Source organism: Conger conger, chromosome 15, assembly GCF_963514075.1.
Source record: "Conger conger chromosome 15, fConCon1.1, whole genome shotgun sequence".
In the NCBI taxonomy this organism is placed as follows: Eukaryota; Metazoa; Chordata; class Actinopteri; order Anguilliformes; family Congridae; genus Conger; species Conger conger.
In genome coordinates this window covers 5,741,964-5,759,463 of record NC_083774.1, presented here as the reverse complement: position 1 = coordinate 5,759,463, position 17,500 = coordinate 5,741,964, and the positions used below count along the sequence as shown (strand labels likewise).

At 46.9% G+C, this 17,500-nt stretch overlaps 1 long non-coding RNA gene across 1 annotated transcript in view; it reads right to left on the bottom strand.

Moving 5' to 3' along the window:
- Positions 1-17,500, bottom strand: part of LOC133111028 (uncharacterized) — a 95,990-nt gene that overhangs the window by 5,149 nt on the left and 73,341 nt on the right. The window contains exon 3 of the long non-coding RNA XR_009704960.1: positions 4,249-4,365. This is a non-coding gene — a long non-coding RNA (uncharacterized LOC133111028). The remainder of the gene's footprint in view (positions 1-4,248; positions 4,366-17,500) is intronic.

Genomic DNA, 17,500 nt, shown 5'->3' with positions numbered 1-17,500 from the left:
AATGCTCGCTGACAACAAAATGGGGGCCAGTGGGAGTCTCGTACATTTATCTATGAAGAGTGGATAAAGTGGTTACTTCAGCAATCCTGGCCGAATGTCATCCCACACGAGCCCTGTAGGAACCAGGTCAGATCAGACCCCTTTTTCCAGACGTCTTTTTTTGAGAAATGTACGCCATTAGCTTTCCGAATCTGAATAAGTAACCACTCAAGTGCAATTACATTTCAAACATTTCATCAAACTGACACACAAAATGGAGCGCAAAAAAACGGCGCCGGGACAATTTCACCGCGCCTGACAAATTGCCAAAGCTTGTCAATTAAGTTAATGCGTTTCAGAAGCTCCATCCGCGGTCGGGCGCGCGCACGTGGGCACGTTCGCACGGACTAACGAGCGCTCGCCGCTAATTAGCATGCGAGCCGCGTCGCGCACATTTGCTCTTCGTTAGCGGCGGGGACGTTCCCGCGCAGGTGAGTCGGTTAACGGGTCCTCGTCTCGGTCGCGGGTCTCGTACGGACTCGATCGCGGGCGCGAGGAGCCTGCAGGCGGCCGCTGGAAGTCTCCGGAAAAAAACAAACAGGACTTAACCGCCAGCGATGGCGTCGGCGAAGCTCCTCTGATGGCGTTCAGGGGGCTGCTGCTTTTATGGATCGGCTTCGGCGGCTGCATTATTTACCCGAGTTAATAAATCACAATTCTCCCCAACGCCGCGGTCTCTCCTCGGCCGTTAAGTAAAAAGTAGGAAAATATTGAGCCGAAGTCAGAGAGGCGCAGAGGGAACATCCATTATTTTCATTTTTGTGGGCATTAGCAAACTCAGATTATTAAACTGCACAATTTGCACGCAAACTTGGAACACTAAAATGTGGCCGCAGTCATAACTGTGGCATGATTTGTAATATAGAAATATTGCTGTGTCCCTAGAAAAGCACCGAAGGAACTGAAAACGGTCTCTTAAGTCAATAATCGGTTTACTACAGGCTGGAGTTGTGATTCTACATTTAATTCTCAAAATGTACGGACTGAAAATGATTTCAAAACATTTCTTCTGATAGTTGTCCAGAGACAGAGAGAATGAGGAAGTGCCAGCAAGCATGAATCATTCAAATGCAGAAAACATGAATTAATTAACATTTGAAATTAGTATAGCCTAAACTGTATGTGTGTGTGTGTGAGTGTGCGTGCGTGTGTGTATGTATATGCATGTGTCTGGGTGTGTATTTCTGCCTAGGAGCATATGCATGTGTGTGGCGGTGTGTTTCGTGAGTGTCTCTGTGTAAACAGAATTTTTTATTTCAATTTGGGTTTAGCTTGCATAATTGTAGATTCAGTCATTAACCAACAACCATCTACTAGACCAGACACAGGAATCCATATATCTTAACCCAGCCCTAAAAACTAAATTATGCTTTTCTTCTAAGGCCTTGTAAGAGATGCAAGCTCTACAGATTTAGCATTTCTACTTTGGTTCTTATTAGCATAGTTAATTTGCATTAGTGCTGTAGTGCTGTTGCAGAAACACTGTCTGGTGTGGGAGAGTTGTTAGCCAGGTCTAGCCCTATTGCTCATATAAATCAGCTTAATGCACTTATGTTTATCCGACATTGTAAGTCTCTCGGGATAATAGGGTCCCCTAAATGAATATAATACAATGTAACATAACCTTCTATCCACTTCCTTGGTATTTAAATCCCACAACCCGGCCAGTGAACGAAAAACATGAACACAACACAGAGCAATTCTCAGCTGGGTTCATAGCAGTAATTAGCTCTGTGCTGTGTCTCCATCTTCTCAGATCAGGTACTGGTAGGAATCCTGATGCACTATCCCTGCAGTCCAGATATCCTAAAACATATTGCTATAAAAAAGCTGAACTGACTGACTGTCACTTGGTGAACACTTTAAGTACACCTGTACACCAGCTTGTCAATGCAATTATCTAAACAGTCAATCAACATGGCAGCAAACCAAAGCTTAAAAGCATGAAGACTTTGTCAAGAGACTAAGCTGTTGTTCAGACCAAACATCAGAATGGGGAAGAAATGTGATCAAAGTGTCTTTGACCATGTTTATGCCAGATTGGGTGACTTGAGTATCTCAGAAAATGCTACTGTCCTGGGATTTCCACAACAACAGTCTCAACAGTTTAAAGACAATGGTGCAAAAAACATCCAGTGAGCAGAAGTGGGTGCAAATGGCTCATTGATGAGAGTTCAGCGGAGAATGGCAGATTCATGCCGACAGGAAGGTGAAAATTCAACTCAATTAACTATGCGTTACAACAGTAGAGCATCTCGAACACATCGAACCTTGAAGTGGATAGGCTACAGCAGAAGACCAATTGTCGTATATTCATTTGAATGGACAGAGTTAGTATTAGAAGAATTAGAAGAACCCAAGATGACAAAATGTAACACCAGTGACTTCAAATGTCCCTGCATTTGCATTTGTGAAATCACTCTATCACGTCTCGGATTCCAACAGTAAAACAAACCTGCGAAAGACACAACACTCTGTCCCCCTGGGGCAGCAAACCTGAAAGCTTCATATTCCGGTGACTTGGGGCAGTTTCAGAGAACTCATAAACGGCCTGATTAATTTTAATTGTTTAAAAGTCGAAAAGTTTTTAATGATGATTCCGTTTTATGATCTTCTGCCCAAACCTGATTCTTGTGTTTGATGTTTTATGGAACTCACACATTTTGGTTATTTTCGGTCTGCCTATTTGCCCCTTTTTAATTTGATGCTTATCTTTTATCTGTAAACTCGGCACACTCGACAAAGAGGGTTCTTGTCCCTCGGTGTGTCTTCTCTCGAGTGTAAATAAAGTCTGAATGAATCCGGAATACAAACTCATCTTCTGTGTCACCTCACTGTTCACAGGCCTATTATATAATTGACCAGTTTCACAGACACAGATTAAGCCTAGTACTAGATTAGAGATTCTCCATACTCGATTTAACACTCAATTTAGTCCAGGACTAAGCATAACCTGTGTCTCCGAAAATGGACCTATATTATTTCATGTTTGACAATATTAGACAATATTATATTATATTCTATTATATTATAACAGAGAGAGAATGTATATTTGCCAGCCACCCAGAATACCGGGACCATTCTAGTGTACTACTGTTCTTTGTGACATTAAACATTTGCTGATTGACTCACTGAAATCTATTTGCTATTTGAATAGTTTTTTTTGACATAGTTCACACTATCCTCTCTCACTATATAGCACATGTTAAAAACAAATCAACCACTGACATTTGATAACAATAGTAATGACAGCAGTAAGAATACAAATGCATCTCACAGTAGTGTCTTTAACCCCTTAACAGTATTAACTTTAACAGTAAGCAGTATTTGGATAGTTAAGTTTGGTCACTTTTGCTTTGTTGTTTGTTTTTGTTGTTTAAAAAAAAAATAATAATAATAATTAAAAAAAATAAAAATAAAAAAATAAAAAAATATATAGGCCCTGGTCCTTATCTCTGTTGGACGGGTAGCAATTGAAATTGTACTTCCCTCTAGGGTCTTTCAGCGCACTTAGCCCTGGTTATGGGTATGCACTTTGTTGTACGTCGCTCTGGATAAGAGCGTCTGCCAAATGCCAATAATGTAATGTAATAATGTAACGCTCTGGGGTCTGAGGGCAAAATGAGGAAAACTGGTGACTGTACCATGCACTGACATTTGTGTCATTTTAACAAACTTTCTATTCAGCGATTCCAAAGTGTTTCGTATCTTTGTTTTTAGCACAAACTCAGCTACAATAAAATGGCAACAGTAATTCGGTCAGAATCATATGGTTGCAAATTGCTCTAGAATCACACAAATGGACATTTGAGCGGGCTCATGTACCAGTGCAGATGGCACGGAGACCTGCCCTTCACCTCGATCCTGCGTATTATTGCATATTTTTATGTTATTGGATCATATTATTCTGCGACGGTTCAAAAGCTCCTGACTAATAAACACTATTTTCGGGTCTTTCATTATTAAGCGTGCAGTTTAAACCAGAGCTTTAAACACAAGTGAGAATGTGTTGAAGGAAATTACATTTTTGGGTAGAACCATTAAGATATTTTCTTTAATTCTCCATTGAATATAATGCCACCCTTTGACAGAATGTTCATTATTAAAGGAAATTAGCTCAGTAAAAAAAAATAAGAAGAGAGGCAGAGAGTCGTTTAAAAGATGGAAATGAACAATGTGAGCGCATGACTGCATCTGTGCAGGGCCTACCCGTTTCGAGCGGCGGTGTGGCGGAAAATTTCACACTTGTTGAACCGGGATGTGCTTCGGTTTCCACAAAGCCTTCGGCATTCTTCTCCGGACAAGCGATTGTGAAGGCTTCCACACCTTCGCGACAAAACAGAAAGCAGAAGAAAGACTAACTGTGCGATCTCAAATAAAAGTACAGTTTTGTTTTATGAAAGTAGTTTATGAAAATAGATATAATCAGGAGAGATACAAAATGAAAATGAGCGAAACAAACTGGTAAAGCAACTTTGGAAGGAAATCACTCCACTAACCATGACAACACAACGCAACACAACATAACACAAAATAACATAACGGACCGACACTCAGTACCAAAACTTGTATAGCTGTACTATAATTCAAGCTCATTGGTTGAAAATTGATTCTAATTGCCACAGCCAATGGTGTTACAACATCTGCACGTTCACAGAGAAGGGGGAGGGATAAACGGTGTCGTGGTCTGAGGGTGTTTGTTGCCGCTGTTCCTCTCTTGACCGTTAGAAGTCCGAAATTACCCACAGCACCTTTAAAATGAGTCAGACAAACTGGCAAAGCAACTGTAGGAGGAAGTCACACCACTAACCATGATAACACAACAAAACATAACATAACACAACATAATATAACTTCAATAAAGTGAAAAATGTCAAATGTGAAAATGTGAAAATAAATAAATAAATCATCCTCTGAGAGGCTTGTCGGGAGCAGAACGGAATGACAGAGCAAATACAATAGGCCGCTGCACAGGCCCAGTCCACTTTATTCCCCAAATTATTGTATTATTGGGTTATCCAGCCCCCTCAACCCCTCTGTCTTTGGCCTACTGTTGCCACACACACGCGCACTCGCACACGCACATGCACACAAGGTACAATGATAAGATGTAATAACAAATCATGCCTATTGAATCTGTAAGGCTAGATGTGATGCTGAGATGCATGTTGTCGAGCATAGCAGTCGTGTACGTTTTGTCTGCATCAATCAGACTGCAGAGCCTCCCCGCCCAGTTTTCACTCTTCCCCTCTGTCAACAGAGCCGTCTGCGTTTTCTTAAACTTTGTTCAAATATCTCAGGAAAAAAAAAACGTCTTTTCCGGTGTGAATAAGACAGGCTGTGTGTTTGTGGAGCGGCAGACTGCGGCTCCACGGTGGTGGAACGAACTCCCCGTTGAGGTCAGAACTATAGAATCTCTCCACACCTTCAAGCGCAAGCTGAAGACACACCTCTTCAAGCAGCACCTCTCCCCATCCCTCCCTACCTCCCTGTGAACCTTAATTGTTGTCTCTGTGACTTGCTTCGTGTATCGGTATTTTTAGTTGGCTAGGTAAGCAGTGTTTGGATAGTTAACTTTGGTGACTTTTGCTCTGTTTGTTTGTTTAAAAAAAAAAAAAAAAAAAAAAAAAAAAATGGCCCTTGTCCTTATCTTTGTTGTACAGGTAGCAGTTGAAATTGTACTTCCCTCTAGGGTCTTTCAGCGAACTTATCCCTGGTTATGGGTATGCACTTTGTTGTACGTCGCTGTGGATAAGAGCGTCTGCCAAATGCCAATAATGTAATGTAATGTAATGTAATGCAGGGTGTGCTGGGGTCCAATAATGTAATGTAATGTAACGTAATGTAATGTAATGTAATGTAATGTACTGCGGGTCAGGCGTGTGCAGAAATGTGCAGTCAGTGTGAGGGAAGCGCAGACCGAGGCTGACTTCATACGCCGCTAATAACACAATTAAACCGCCAGCCTGTCACACGGTGTCTTCTTCCCACCGAGAGCAAGATTGAGAGAGAGGGAGAGAGAGAGAGAGAGAGAGAGATGGAAAGGGGGGGAGAGAGAGAGAGAGAGAGAGAGATGGAAAGGGGGAGAGAGAGTGGGTGAGGGAAGACTTCCAGTCCACGTACTCGACGAAACCCGCCCCGGACGGGTCACGCGACCCTACAGCCGGCACAACAACGGTAGACAGCGAGGCGACGAAAAGAGAAATCGACGGGACGGAAAATCTCGGCGTTCTCCATCTGAACTTGTAGAGCTCTGACTCATCAGTTCTAGAAAAGGCATTATTTCTGCCAAGTTACACAGAGTGAATGGAGAGAGAGAGAAAAAAAAAAAGAAGTTTAACACCGATTGGCAGATTTCTATGAATGTGATCTGTGATTAATTCTGCTCTGGTTGTTACAGAAAGCCTCAGGCCACAATACAGGCTGAATATAGATAGATGATAGATCATTGTGTTTGACAACATCTTGAGGAGAAAAATATGGGGGCCATATTTCCTCTAAACACAAATCCATCCCCATCCCCACTGTTACATATCTGTCCATGTTGACTGGTTTACCGGTAGCATTTAGCATATACTGCACATGACGTGAACTCACCTTGTTCCGAACAGAACACGGGGAAGCGGCCACTTCCACCAGTAGTTAATATCCGTTGACTGGCAGTTTTTCCTCCTAAGGATTGTGGTTTATGATTATGGTTGCTTATTGACTATCCCAGACACTAAAACACTTTGATTGATGAGCATTGGATTATTGCTATCGAGAAAAAAATGACAAATAACTGCAGAGTGTCCCCCTGTGTTTGGGAGGCTGCCTTTCGCGCGCGGTGGCGAGGCCTGAATGGCGAATGCTTCCGGAGAGTTCCAACACCAGAGCTCATATCAGGGTCGGGCGTTGTATCAGCGGAGCACCGACACGGCCGGCGTGGTTATTTGCAGAATGAGACACACAGATAATTTCCCTCAGTCCGGCTGAACCCACTCAGCCGTGCATCTGGGCTTTGAGCAGGCAGGCTCCGCCGGACGTGATTTCACAGGGGGCGGCGTGAACGCCAGACCTCAACAAAGATCAGGGCAATCTCCAAAATGCCAGCATCGCAGAACAAAGCCGCCTTTTGCCATTTTTCTGGACACGGCATGAGCGTCCGGGGAAATCGATTCCGAACAGAAGTCAAATTCCAGCTCCCCGAGGCTGGAGAACACACACAAGAGTCTAAAGACGCCGCGGTCAAGGTTCCCGGATTTAGAGGCTGTCAGAACTGGGCCGCGCGCGTAGACGAAAGCTTTATCGCAGACGAGGCGGGGAGCTGTGTTTAGGGTTGGGGGTGGGGGGGGGATTGGGGGGGTGATGCAGTTGGGAATGATGGTGGACCAGGGGAGGGGGGGGCAGCTGTGTATATTCTGCTTGGAAACCGGCCACCTAGCAACCATGACCCCCAAGAGGAGGACCGCCAATCGGCAAGTAACAGAACCTACCACACCCTGGAGGAAATGGCGTGTACGTTACTGTGTAAACACTGTGTAATGTAGTGAACCACTGAATGGACAACATTCTGGTCACAGGTATCAGGCTACACACAGGTAGGGGGGTCAGACTTTACAATAAGGTCGATGAATCAGCATTAACTACTTCATTAATGAGGGACAGATACATTAATCAAGCATGGAATTAACTTGTCACTAGCTGCGTTTGTTGAGACCTAACTAACGTATTTGTTATACATGTTATTTTTTCTTTACCAAAATATAGGACCATTAACAAATAGTGACAATATAAAGATACAAATAAAGAGAAATATGAAGGCTATGTAAAAAAATATAGATACAATGTATTTATTATGATTATTTTGATTATGATTATTACTATTGTTATTATGATGATTATGATGATGATTCTTATTATTATTATTACTACTGTCATTATGTCATTATTATACATTTATAACATATGAATAAACAGCGGACAGATGTCAGCTGAAGCCTGCTCGATGGCTTTGCTCTCATGGGAGAACGGGGTCAAGCGCTCATCGTGAAACCAGCCCGACGGACACGCCGGGTCACACGGGGGAGGACGGCGGGGCACGCCACAGACCACGGAATGCCACGGAACATTCCCAGCGCACGGACCAAGCATTCCGCCCCGGAGTGTGTGTGTGTGTGTGTGTGTGTGTGTGTGTCCTTCCCTTGTGTTTCAGGGGTGCGGGAGGGAGGGGGGGACTCACAGTAGAAAATGTCAGTGTGATGAAAGGCGCTGAAGTGGCAATTCCGAAAAAGTGCCGGGCGGAATAGATCAGAGTTTGGTGGGCCGGCCGTGTGGGGATGGAAGGCACGAAGGCGTAAAAGCTCCCTGCCCCGCAAGGTCAAAGGGAGACAGAGACACCTGCGCAGCAAGGCCAAACGAAAAATAAAACACTGACCAGCTGCTCAGCCCTGTTCCGGGAGTTACCGCTACCCTGCTGGTTTTCACTCCAACCCCAACAAAACACACCTCGCTCGACAGCTAGCGATCTCCTTCAGCCGCTAATTAGTAGAACGAGTTGTGCCAAATTATGGCGGAAATGAAAACCTACATGATGGCAGATCTCCACGCGTAGGGTCGAGTAGCCCAGAGCTAATTGGCTGATGGTTGAGCTGTGTGCAGTCACTGCACTGAAGACAACACCGTCTCTGCAACGGCCAACGGATGATTTCAGCGGACCAGAGGATTCACCCGACTGGCTGAGCTGTGAACTACGGAACTACGACGGCGTACTGTAATGTTCTTCCGCCACAAAATAAAGCGCTTTTGTTTTGAGAACTCAGGGACCGACGCCGTTGCGTCTGGCAAATGAGGCACAAATACTTTTGTTGGCTGAGTGATGAAGCGAAATTGGACGTGGCCGTGCGTGAAGGGGGGGGGGGGGGTGTTCAGCGCCTCGGTTTGAACGAGGACGGGCTTTCCTGAAGGCGTGACGCACAGGAGGGAGAGTTCAGGAGAGACGGCGGCGTGCGGAACATGGGGACCGAGCTCACCGATACCGAGTACGAGCTCGTCCCACGAGCCTCGACCCTCCTGCACACAGACCCCCCTCCCCTCCCCGAGATCCGCCAACCCCCCCCGACCCAACCGCCGCCCACAGTCACCTCTCTTTAAGCGGCCTGACTCCCCATTCCCCCGTGGCCAAGGGCGAGCAGTGTTTCTCCCGCGACAGAGCACCTTTCCCCCTCCCTCCCACCTCCCCAACAATCCCCCTGCCCTTGTCTGAACCAATTGCCACTGAGCTACCCCCCCTCCTCCCCCCCCCGCCCGCATGTCAGTGTTTCCCCCGTTCCTTTTTCGACAGGAGTCACAGAGCGGCGTGTCTGGTGGCCCTGCCCCACCCTCCCCAGGGCCTGGGCACTCAGCCGGAGAGGAAGGTAAGGGCCTCTCCAGCTGACCTGACAGCAGAGTCACCGAAAACAAGCCAGAGGTCCTTCAACTGGTGTCCCCCTCTCAACCCCCCCACCGCCCCCCCGGGCTCCCCTTCAGATTACCAGCGGAGCGGAAACCGAAAACCCATTCAGACGTTAACACACGGCTATACTCAGGAGCGGGTTCAGCGCTTGCCCCTATGTTCGTGGTGCGTCATAGAGGGAAGGCTACGCTACGTGGTCTGACCGTTAAAAGCGGTCTGTTCAGAATGGCAGTGGAGGGAAGGCTACACTATGCGGTATGACCATTAACAGCTAGCTCTGTTCACGATGGCATTGGACACAAGGCTATCCCAAATCGCATAGTTGAGCCCGCTTTAGATGATCTGCTGCACGACAGGTGCCTCTTCAGAAAAGACAGAATTACATTTTCAAAACCCCATTATTCGCATTTCGAATCCGCTGGGCCTTGAAAAAAAAAATCTTTCAAATCCAGAATCAAATCCAGGCCTTTTGTCCCAGAGCCAGCTTTGGCCGTCGTGTTGGCCAAGAAGGAGAGCGATCTCAGTGGACAGGAACTCCATTTCCCACAAAACCCCTCTGAATTCCCACAGTGCACCTGCACAAGCTGAGCATGAAGAGGCTGTCTCCGCAGGTAGACTGTGGAGAGATAACATCAGCTGGAGTGCTGCGGTGGTGTGTGGCTGAGGCGTGGGACTTGGGTCTATGCAGTTGCACACTGAGGATGGAGGTTCATGCCAGATCAGAGGATGGCCGGGGCGTGAGGGAGCAGCTCCGGTCCGAGGGCTTGCCGTGATGGCGTGTCCATATCTTTCTGGCCACTGGGGGGCAGGGTTGTAGTTTCCTAACATGGGGGATTGAAAATAAACAGGGTACAATTGCCCACCAAATTTGGAGAAAATGGTGAAAAGTAAAAAAAAAAAAAGAAACATCAGCTCGTTCCGGTTTACAGAAATGAGCATAAATACATTTATATATTTTGGATATTTGAAATTGTGAAAAAGTAGGGCATATTTTTTTCTTTAAAAGTTGTGTTCACACGGTATCAGTGTTGACTGACAGGTGATGGTGTACTTGTTAAGGATCTAGCTTTGTTCTTTGATGTGTGGTTCTGAACCAAGCTTCTTTTCAAACAGCTTCTCATCTTTCTAGAAGCAATCGACCGTAATTGCAACATATCATCACAGGGACAACATTAATAAAGTGTTTTACTTTGCTGGAACAGGTCATAAAAATGTTATTACTCTAGATTATCTCAGCTCAGCAAAACCATACTCAGTATAACTATTTATGAAAATTAGTCCTGTCGTTCCTATTACAGTGGTATTATTGCCTGTAAATGTTTAATAACAGCATTAAAAAAAAGTGCATCTGTGAATAAGAAATGTGAGCTGTCTGCACAAAGCAAAATAATAAGCAATAAAATAGCAGGGGAAGACGGCGAAGGGCATTTAAGAACATGACACGTTCTGTAACAGCGTAAAGAACAGAAACCTGATTTTAGCCTTGCTCCAGGCCATTACAATAAGCGCTCCGCTAATGCAAAAGACCCTGTTACAATCTCACGACGTCTTACTTTCCCTGTCGTGTGATAATTGGCTTCGCGAGTCGCCTTCATTCTCCCCACAATTCCGCCTTCCTTGCAGTGCCCAGTTTGACATGACTAGACTGCATTAACGGGGCTGGGTCTACAGAACTGAGGAGTTAAAAGGGAGGTGCAATCTGAGATTAGTACCTCCTCTACCCTCCTTGAGCTGGGTATCTCAGATCATTATTACATTACATTAAAGGCATTTAGCAGACACTCTTATCCACAGCGACGCACAATGAAGTGCAGATCAAACCCAGGTTCGGAGGGGCTGGGTGTTGAAGGTCAGGAGCCAAATGGAGAAAAATGGCGACATTGGCTCAGGAGGTAAGAGCTGTTGTCTGGCAATTGGAGGGTTGCCGGTTCGATTCCTGCCCTGGGTGTGTCGAAGTGTCCCTGAGCAAGACACCTAACCACTAACCCCCAAATGCTCCTGACGAGCTGGTCGGGGCCTTACATGGCAGCCAATCGCCGATGGTGTGTGAGTGTGTGTGTGAATGGGTGAATGAGAAGCATCAATTGTACAGCGCTTTGGATGAAGGTGCAATATAAATAGCACCCACTTACCATTGACAAAAGCAGTTTTCCGACAGACCCACGGGTCTGCTTAGTCTAATCAACTGTAAGTTATTTGGATAAAAGTGTCAGCCAAATGACATGTAATGTAATGTAATAGAATGAGGACGGGGAACCAAGGTCTCAACAGAAGCGGCAGCAGCTAGAAAAGCAGGCGGGCAAAGGATGCCAATCAGGAGGGGGCAGCCAGACAGCTAGTGCCAATCAGGAGGGCGTAGCCGGACAGCTAGTGCCAATCAGAAGGGCTCAGGAAAACCAACCAATGGGAAGCAGTAAGGGAAGAAGGGAGAAGGCTACTCATTACCTCAGTTTTTGGGATGATGTCATTCTCACTGAGGATGCACATTGGCCTGGCATTAGGAGGCATATCCCTTATTGGACACAGAGCTGAACACCAAGTGGAAGGCTGTCGTCGGATGCATACGCACATAAACAAATGCAGATGCACGTATGTACAAATTTGCACATGTACTGTGAGCAGACACATCTGCTAAAACGCAAAAAAAGAAAAGCAATGGAGCCTGATCTCAGACAAACATACTCACACGCAGACTCAAAAAATGTCCCAGAACAAACAAAGGTGCATACTCATGCACACCTGCGCGCACGTTCGCTGAAAGCCCCACCAGCTGTGTGTCAAACGACAGAAAACAACTCCGTTCTCCTGCTGAATAATGTTCCTCTGCTTCTCACACAGACAACAGAGATGAGAGAGGGGAGAGACAGAGACAGAGACAGAGAGCGAGACAGAGAGCGAGAGAGAGAGCGAGAGAGAGAGAGAGAGAGAGAGAGAGAGAGAGAGAGCGAGAGAGAACTTTGTTTTCCCCCAATAAGTTACAGTACATTTTTACAAAATGGATCCTGACATACAGGATAAACAGAATGAGCTTGTTTTTTTAATAATAAAAAGTGTTATAAAATCGAACACAAAAGGATGACGGACAGACTGACAGACAGACTGACAGAACTGGGCCGTGTGGCAGGTCTATGCAGCGGGGCTGATGAGCTAAACCGGATCCGACGGCCCTCCCTCTCGGCCTCTCTCTGACGGTGGGGCGGGTGCAGGGGGCGGGGTTCTGGAGCGCCAGGGCGGGAGAGCGGAGAGCAGGGGGCGCTAATGAGGCGGAGCTGGGGTCTGCTGTCATTAAACCCAGCCGCTGTCTCTCACCCGCTCCCCCGCTCTCTCTTACTCACTCTCTCTCGCTCCCTCACTCTCTCTCTCTCTCTCTCTCTCTCTCTCTCTCTCTCTCTCTCTCTCTCTCTCTCTCTCTCTCTCTCTCTCTCTCACTCACTCACTCACTCACTCACTCCCTCACTCCCTCACTCCCTCACTCCCTCACTCCCTCACTCACTCTCTCTCTCCCTTTCATGCTCTCTCTCTCTCTCCCTTTCATGCTCTCTCTCTCTCACTCCCTTGCTCTCTCACACCATCCCTCACTCCCACCATCTCATACTCTATCGCTCTCACACCATCCCTAGTTCTCTCTCTCCCTCTCCCTCTCTCTCTCTCTCTCTCTCTCTCTCTCTCTCTCTCAGAGCAGGTGAGGCTAAGCAGGCTGCTGTGGGGCTAACAGGCGTTTTGTCAGACTGGATCTGCGTCCTCATTGCTCTAATGATGGCCCTGCGCTGCATGACTCCGCTCCTGCGCCGGTCTCTCCCACCTAATTGGCTGCCATTAGATTTACATAGACTCCTTCAGCCGCACGCACACATGCACACACACGCACACGCACACAGTATGACTCCGTCAGCCACACGTACACGCACACGCACGCACACACGCACGCGCACAGTGCGACTGCTTCAGCCTCCCTTACGCCCATTATATTTACATAGACTCCTAACAGCATATATACACACACATACACACACACACACACACACACACACACACACACACACACACACACACACACACACACACAGTAGGCACATATGAGTGTATAGATTCTCTCACACACACACACACACACACAGTAGGCACATATGAGTGTATAGATTCTCACACACCCCCCCACACACACACACACACACCCACACAGCATACACACATAAACAGCATACACGCAGTATGCACATGTATGCATCTGTTTCAAAGAGGTGACTGTCTCTCTCGACCTGCCAAGAAGATACTATAGTATACATTTTTTCCTAACAAAAAATCTAAAAATCATGTTATTCCAAGCTTATAATTCATGCTGTTCATTGAGATTTTAGTCTTATTTTTATTTATTATTATTTTTATTTAATTTTTTCAACCAACACACACACACACACATGGATGCACGTACAAACACAGAAACATAAACAGACGGACTTTATTAGGTGCATCTATTTAAAATTAGGTAGGACCCAACCTGATTTCTTTCTCAGCATGGATTTAATAAAGTGCTAGAAACATTTGGGATAGCGTCACACAGTTCTAACACATACACACACTCACGCATATAGTGAAAGCTATATTTTGCTCACATATTTATAATCAGATTATATTTATCTGTACCTTGTGTTTCACCCAGTGCTGGGTCTGCCTCTGAAACAGAACCAGAACTGATTTGCCACAGGATTAGTATTCATACGGATCAAACAGAGGGACTGAAACGCACAACCTGTCCATTCATTCACCTCCCCTTATCTACAGTAAGCCCGGGGAGGGGGGGGGTAATGCTATTTCAATTTGACAAGTGGAAAAGAGAATCTTTTCTCCCTCTCCCCCCCCCTCTCTCCCCCTCAGTCCCTCAGCCTGTTGAATAAAAAGAAATCCCACAGGGTGAGAAACGATGAATCATTCACTGAAAATGGCGGGATGACGACACCCCTGGGAGAGAAAGAGGCGCTCTGATGAGGGCTGATGTCGGACCTCTCTCTCTCTCATTCAACAGCGGAGAGGGAAAGAGGAACAAACACGTCACAGGGATCAATCACGCAGCGCATGCAGATCCCGCCGCTAAACTCGCCCCAAAATCACAATCAGCCCACCACAGGTGCCCCCGACGCCCCCCCCCTGCGCCCTCCCTCCACACCGACAGCACGTCTGAGTGCCTGTTATGAGTCACAGCAGCTCCAAACATGGGGGGGGGGGGAGAGCTGGCAGCCCACACCTGTTTGACCAAGAGCCCCCTAGTGGTGAGACCGCGGTACTTCCTGCTCAGAAAAGTACGTACGTGAGTAAATAAATGAATCAGATAAATAAATAAAAACCAGCGTGTGCGTGCTAAGGCAGCGGAAAAAAGCCTTCCTGTCTGAAAGACGTCACATGAAAATTTGATGATACCACAAGAACACACAAGTCCTGAGTGACTGACGCAGATTACTTTCTGGAGGGGGGGGGGGGGGGGGGTACGCAGGTAAGAGCCAGCAGATAACTGTTATACTCCCCCCGCTCCCAGTACTAAAAAACCTTCTCACCCAGCAAACACACACCTCAGCCGTGTCTAAAGAAGGGAGCAGGGAGATAGCAGAGCTGACAGGAGAAGACTGTGAAGACATTCCCTTGGAAAGGGAAAGGGGGGGGGGAGGGTGCTGTCCATGAACGTAGTCCCTACTTAGCATGCATAGCGTTCACCTGACTTCACTTTCCCCGATCGTCGAGAGGAGGGAGGAGGGAGGAGGGAGGAGGGTGAGGAGGCAAGAGGGGAGAGAATCCCTCCTCCAGTCCTGGGGGGTCGACTCCTGAAAGCCTGTCGCTTCGTGCAGAACATAAGGCAGAATGAATTCCATCGACCCCCTCCACGCCATTCCCGGTCCCTCGTAGCGCGCAGTGCTCTCGCCCCGTTCGCCGTATTTATTTTACCGGCTCCGTTAATCAATTAATATGCCTTTCGGCCGGCCGTATCAATTAACAGGCTGTCTCGGGCGTGAGCGATGACCCCACCCGTTCTCAGAGACCCTCTGACAGAAAGCGGATAGGGCAGAGAAAGGATTGCGACAACAACAAGTCGTGTTCGAAACGTGCAGTTAAAAACCCACGCTGACACTGTTGTATGGATTCGGTACTGACTCAGTTTCAACAGCTGGGTTTTATCTGACCTATATTACACTGCTGGGCTGTGTTTTTTCCTTTTTTTGAATCCCCAACATTGGATCGAGCATGTCCAATTCCCACCTCGCTTTTTGAACGGCCAGCTGTCTGCCAACCACAGCCACTGTTGATTGGGGAGAGTGCAGGCATCTACAGAACGTTTCTCCTCCAAAACGTAGGTGTCACCAGCTGCGACTCTTCACAGCTAACCTGGCAGAGGGTGGAGTTGGAGGAAGACCTGATGAACCAGCCGGGTCGTGGGGGGACTGAAGGAAGGCGGGCAGATCCGCCCTGGGCGACGCAATCACAATCACACACTCCCGCTCTATGGAGCGACTGGCATGGCAGGAGACCAATCAGCACAGCTGGAACTCACCAAACGAGCCAACCAGCAACCTCATTCTAACTATTCGTGAACAAATATATATTATCTCAATTTGTTAGGAAATATTTGTTTCTATGATGATGGCAATGATTATTATAATTATTATTATACGTAATTCATATTGCATAATGATTTACACATGAATACACATCCACGCACACACAAGCACACTCACATACATGCACATGTGCACATACATACATGCACACACACGCACACTCTCCCACATACACACACATGCAGACGCGCGCACGCACACGCACACGCACACGCACACGCACACGCACACGCACACGCACACGCACACGCACACGCAAACGCACACACACACACACACACACACACACACACACACAGACAGACACACACAGACACACACAGACACACACGCACGCATGCAGACACACACACACACACACACACACACAGGTACGCATTTAAAAATTACTCCATAATAATGTCTGTGCAGCTTCCCTCCCTAAATGGCATTTGGGGGAGCGTAATGGAAGCAGACTGAGAGAATAGAGGGGACATTAAATCTACAATGACAATTAGATTAGCCAGGTTCGGTACAGCGCAGTCTTTCAGCTCTGCGCTCGGCCGGCCAGCATTATGTACATAAACAGGGCTGTGCACTGCAAGGCCATCCCACCCAGCTACGCTGCCTGTGTCCTGCACAGATACACTACACTACACTACACTACACTGCCTGTGCCCTGCACAGATACACTACACTACACTACACTACGCTGCCTGTGTCCTGCACAGATACACTACACTACACTGCCTGTGTCCTGCACAGATACACTACACTGCACTACACTGCCTGTGTCCTACACAGATACACTACACTACACTACACTACACTACACTACACTACACTACACTGCCTGTGTCCTGCACAGATACACTACACTACACTACACTGCCTGTGTCCTGCACAGATACACTACACTACACTACACTACACTACACTACACTGCCTGTGTCCTGCACAGATACACTACACTACACTACACTGCCTGTGTCCTGCACAGATACACTACACTACACTACACTACACTACACTACACTGCCTGTGTCCTGCACAGATACACTACACTACACTACACTACACTACCTGTGTCCTGCACAGATACACTACACTACACTACACTACACTGCCTGTGCCCTGCACAGATACACTACACTACACTACTCTGCCTGTGCCCTGCACAGATACACTACACTACACTACACTGCCTGTGTCCTACACAGATACACTACACTACACTACACTACACTACACTACACTACACTACACTGCCTGTGTCCTGCACAGATACACTACACTACACTACACTACACTACTCTGCCTGTGTCCTGCACAGATACACTACACTACTCTGCCTGTGTCCTGCACAGATACACTACACTACACTACTCTGCCTGTGCCCTGCACAGATACACTACACTACACTACTCTGCCTGTGCCCTGCACA